We start from the raw sequence: 5,740 nt of genomic DNA on the forward strand, positions 1-5,740 counted from the left end.
AGTCAGGATGGATAGATGGGCCCTTCAGGGTCCGGGGCAGCATGCTGCTGAAGACCACTTCCAGGGGCAAAACAAGAACAGGAGAGGGGAGTTGCCTTCATTGCTCTGGTTGCCGGAGGCATCTGGTTGACTACTGTTGGTAACAAGATGCTAGAGGAGGTCAACCTTTGGTCTGATCCAGCTGGGCTGATCTCATGTCCCTACCAAATCATGACTGCAGTCTTAAATACACTGACAAGGGGGTAAGCCCCACTGAATACAGTGGGGCTTACTTCCAGGTAAACATGCATAGGACTGTGCCCTTCACCTCTGACTTCAAACCAGAAGCGATTGCTTTTGGACCTCTTCAAGCTCAGGGAACACCTAATATCTTAATACTAAATAACAACAACAACAACAACAACAACAACGATGATGAAGGTAAAAAATATGGACTATTGTGACAGCTGCCAAGAAAACGTTAGCAAGAAGCTTGAGGACTAAACATATTGCAGGAAATTAGAATGGCTGATTAAAGCCTGGGACATCATGGATATGAATCAATCGGCAGAAGATGTTTCTATTCACCAGGGGAAAGCTATGCTACGTTCAGTACTGGGGTTTGGTGACCTTTCTGTGATTTGGGGGCAGGCTGGGGGGGGGGATATAAAAACATAAGGCAAGATAAAACAAAAAAAAAAAATCCCCCATAATTGTATTTTTCCTGTGAAGTGTATTAATGATGTCTTAGATCTTTTCATTTGCAAGCATGACAAAATAAATAAATTCTTGGAATTTGTTGCTGATTGTGGGCCTGTGAAAGAGCTCCGTGCCTCTGCCAAGGCATGGACACAGTTCCCAAGGCTCCTTAGGGAGAAGGAGTAATTGCTAAACCCAAGCGGTTGAAGTTCAGATGTGCCCTAAGAAAGACAAAGGGAAGAGGAGAAAGAGGAACATCTGCATTACAGCCACCTTCCCATCTAGCGCCCTCCAGAAGTGTTGGACTACAACTCCCACCATCCTCAGCCAGCTAGGTTAGGGGAAGGCTGCATTAAAAGATTTAACCTGGATCCTGTGTTTTAGACTGGAGCTGAAGGTTGGTCCCAGATCTACAGGGGTGCAGAACATTTTTCAACCCTGAGCCTTTCTACATGAGGCCTTTATTGTGTGCTCGTGTTTCCTCACTTATAGTAGTTTGTGGGTCCTTTAGATGATGTTGTCATCCTCTAGGGCCTCTCCCATGCTTTGCAGCATTTTAGCGGGGGGGGGGGTTAACAAGGAAAGGCTGGTATTATTTGTGAATGGCGGGATAAAGCCTAGTGTAACTGTCCAGTTCCACCATACTACAGCGCCACCTAGTGCTTGTGTAATGGAACATAAAGAAAAGTGGGGGAGGAACACAAAAAAAAAACATGTAAAGGAGCTGATCTTAATCCTGCAAAGAACCAGGATACAGACACGTCAGTGAAGTGGTGGGTTAAAAGCCTCATGTGGAAAAGCCCTCTGAAATGGAGGGGGAAACATTCCCCAGGGTGACTCTTGGTCTTCTACCTGACAGATGGGGCAAGGGCTTCTTCATCTTGTTGGTGGAAGCGGGTGGATGAACCTCCCCCAAACCCAGTTACTGGCTAGGGGTGGGCCTCAATATTAGTCAGGTCAGGTGAAAAATGGAACCATGTATGCAACTTGGAAAGAAGGAAGGATGGACGGATGGAAGTGGAAGATGGAGTATAATTCTGCCCGAACAACATGCGTTTTTACCAGGTGTTTCTAAACACAACAGGACGGAGGGGGGAGTGAGTTAAGGAAAGACGGTGGGGGAATCCTCTTCAAAATGTACATTTCTCCTCTGCCCATTTCCGCTGGCGACCCTCAAAGCAAGAGGCATGTCTGCCCCTTCTTCCAATAGGCTGTCTGTTGGGAGGGGGGCGCAGGTGACGCTGTTTCTGAACTTCGGAGGCAGCTGCCCTGCTGGATTGCACAGGTCGCGTTGGCTTGTCTTTTCAAAGGCATGATTTCCTCGCCACTTCAGGCTGTAGGAACAGGCTGTTCTGGGTCTCCCTCAAGGCTGGAGCGCTCGCAGCTTATCATTCTTCCTGCCACACTCACTGGGCTTGGAACAGCCGGGCTTTTTTTTTTCTTTTTAATCTGGAGCTTTACAGACTCAACAGCCCCCGATAGCGTCAGAGGCAGGCAGGCAGGCAGGCAGAGCTGCTCCAGCTGTAACTTCGAAAGAGGCATCATATTAATTTCCCGACAACATCCAAATGTAGTACTGCAAAGCCAAAGGCCAGATGGGCTAAAACTCCCATCATCCCCAAACAGCATGATTGGGATGATTGGACTTGTAATCCAACACATCTGGAAGACGCCGGCTTGGCTAAGGCTGGGTGAGATCAACATGCGACAATTCACAGAACAAACTAGAGACATGCCCGTAACAAGTACTACCATTACTGGATTTATGGCCGCCCATCAACAGACGTTCACTTGGTTCACTTCTCACAAATCAAGAAAGAGAATACATAATTAAAATCCAAGATAATACTGGAATTCTTTGCCCTGAGGGGCTCAGGTGGCCCCCTCTCTTATGGTGTTTTGCCGTAAGGGAAAACCCTTCCTGAGGCAGGTGTTCATTTTACCAGATACATACATTTTTATCAAATGCTTCTATTTTATCTGCTGTACCCATCTCTCTCTGCCTCTGTACATGCCTGTGTGTCTACACGGAATTTTATTTTAAAGTTGGTTTAAATTGTTGCTAGCTGCCTTGACTTCTGTGTGAGCAGCAGAAGAGTGGGATATAAGTTTTTGTATAAATACAATCACATTTTTTTAAACACCCCCATCAGCACTAAAACCCGGTCCAAAAAGATCACTGCCTGAGTGTCCCGTGCCCTTCTGCAAAGCTTCTTCTCCATCTGCCTCGTCACTTACTTTGCAAAAGCGTGTCCTGCACTGCTTTAAAACTGAGGTGTTTGTTCTTCTGGTTTAAAAATATGCTACAAAACCTTTGTTGTTCAGCAATCCGTTGTCAAAATGAGCTTCACCAGCGTGTGAAATGCTAGGTGCTGCGCTATGTGTTCACATGAGTGTGCGTGCACATGTGTGTGCATGCATTTCCATGTGTATACGCCGGAGATTAAAGATGCATCGGCCCCCTCCTCCCAACTCAGGAGATGTAATTTCTGTAGATCCTGGGACAAGGGGATAAGGATGTCCAGTATAGCAACTTGGCTTAACAAAACTGTAGCAACATTTTCCTGAAAGGCATGAAATGCAATAAAATAAAATAAATCAGGTCAAATGGAGCACACCGATTTATCTGGCTCAGTGATCAGAAAACAGGGACCGCCCCTAGTAAACAGCAGCAGTAATGTGCTATTAAAGAGGCTCTGTATTTATTGCGCAACAAAATCCAAAGGGATCGCAGCAAAGGCCAAAGGTCCTGGCAACCCTCCTGCTACCAAGCCAAATGTCACGGCTGCATGCTGCTCTGAGTTTGTTTGCAGCTTGGCATCGCCCAGCCGGAGGCGTCTCGCTGAGAAGAAGAGAAGACTCCCTGCGATGGAGAGAGGGCATCCTGCCTAGTTCTCTTCCCTTCCCCTCCAAAGTGAAGGCAACATCACAGCCTGATGAACTATGCCCCTGCTGAACAGCCTTGCAACAAGCAATGTCAAATCCATCTTCCCTGGCGTTCTGGGTGGCGATGGTGACTGTTGGATCTACTTGTAGCCTTATAGGGATGATTACTGCTTTGGTTTATGTTCATAACTGTAAAGTGATGTTATATCTGATCAGTGGCACCGCTAGGGCTGGATTAATAGGGTGCAGGCCCAGGGCCCCATGCTTCACTGGTCTCCCAGATGACAGCGACCCAGCCAGTGAGCAGGGAGCGGTGAAGGCTAGTGTTGTCTCTGCCAGTGTCAGGTTTAAAAAAGGCAGGTACAGGACAGTGGCCAGGGGAGTTGGGGGCCCATCAAATCTGGTGGTGCCTCTCAATCGGATTTGAAGTCTCAGGCTTCTGCACACCATTTGCTGGGGAGAAACAGCCGGAGAGGGCTACTGCATGATCATGCCATGCTTGGGGTCTTCCTGAAGTCATCTAGCTGGTCCCTGTGAGGAGCAGGATGCTGGAACCCCCTTTGCCACACAAACACACAGAGCAGAGCAAGTTTCTGCTTTTAGAAGAGGAGCATCCCAAAATAACAGGATGTCGACGTTCACCACTGCAGAAGCCAAGGCCACGGATTAATTGCCTACTGCACAGAATGAGCTCTGGGACTCAGCAAATGGCTTAAGGAGCAGCCCAGTAAAGAGGACAAGCTCTACGTCACATCCCCCACAAAGGCGACTTCCCCATCCACGTGACCTTTTGGAAAGCCGAGAGATGGCTGGCTGGTTGCCCCCTTTTCACTCTCGTCAGGCATGTTCAATGTGGCAAAGCTGGGATGGCAGGCGTTTGTCCCCTCGCCATAGGAACCAGCCGTTGCTCTCTGTCCAATATTTTAAAATGCCAGACCTAAGGAAACGGAGGCAGGCCTTTCATGCGCCTTCTTGAGACGCTGACTTTCCTCTCACCTGGGGACACACTGCTCCTATATTTTAAGGTTTCATGCAACCTTTGTATATGAACGTGTTAATATCCCACCATGGAAGGCCACTCGACAAAACAGCAAATCCCACTTAAACATAATACAGAAAACTCTCACATAATGTCTTTTAACTCGAGAGATTACCTTAACATGAACTCTCTCATGGCTGCATGACATTTTTTAACAAACACAAGAAAAGTTAAATCAGCTTTTAGTTTCTTGAACAGTGACGTATTAGAAGCCATTTGTTTTCTTACTCTGGAGTGAATGAGCGTCCTTGCCTCTGAGTGCGTGTACATGCTGTAGATCACGACGACTGCCCTCACATCTGTGCGGAGGCTGAAGCCTTATATTTCCTAAATGATTTAAAGCTGAAAACCACCCCATTGTGCCTGCTATCATGTACTACTCTTATTCCAACTTATAGGTAACATTTTGCATATAGTGTTTTAAGAATTGGTGTTACACTTTATATTGTGCATTTGGCCACCTAATGCGAAGAGAAAACTCTCTGGAAAAGACCCTGATGCTGGGAAAGACTGAAGGCAAAAGGAGAAGGGGACGGCAGAGGATGAGATGGCTAGATAGCATCACCGATGCAATGAATATGAACTTGAGCACGCTCCGGGAGAGAGCAGAAGACAGGAAGGCCTGGCGTTCTATGGTCCATGGGGTCACGAAGAGTCGGACACGACTGAACGACTGAACAAATTTTATTTCTGCCTCTATTTTAATCCTGAAAAATCGAAATCCTCATTAAGCCCTGTGGGCCACAGACTTTTTAAGGAGATGATCCAGAACAGTTCTATTTTGCGTAATGATCTTTCATCCCATTTGCCTTTTCAATAGCCCCCCAAATGACATCATTTGGTTTATGTTGCTTCTCTCTGAAATGCTTGACCATTGGGGCTCCTGCCCTTTGATGTCTCAGATTGCACAGATGTTCTTCTACTTAGAGTTTTAAAGGTCTCGAGGTCTTTCCAATATAGATCTTGTGGCAGGGGCATGAGATTGCATATATTACTCCTCAGGAGTTGCAGGTCAGAAAATCAGGGATCTGAATGAGATTACCAGTGTTTAAAAATGTTTTCTTTTTGGTGAATTTACAATATGTGTAAAGTGGCCACATGGATGGTGTCCTTTTGGTCTTGGTGTGTGAAACAACA

This window comes from Heloderma suspectum, chromosome 17 (genome assembly GCF_057233095.1).
Source record: "Heloderma suspectum isolate Gila_16-S chromosome 17, 16-S_ref, whole genome shotgun sequence".
Classification (NCBI taxonomy): Eukaryota; Metazoa; Chordata; class Lepidosauria; order Squamata; family Helodermatidae; genus Heloderma; species Heloderma suspectum.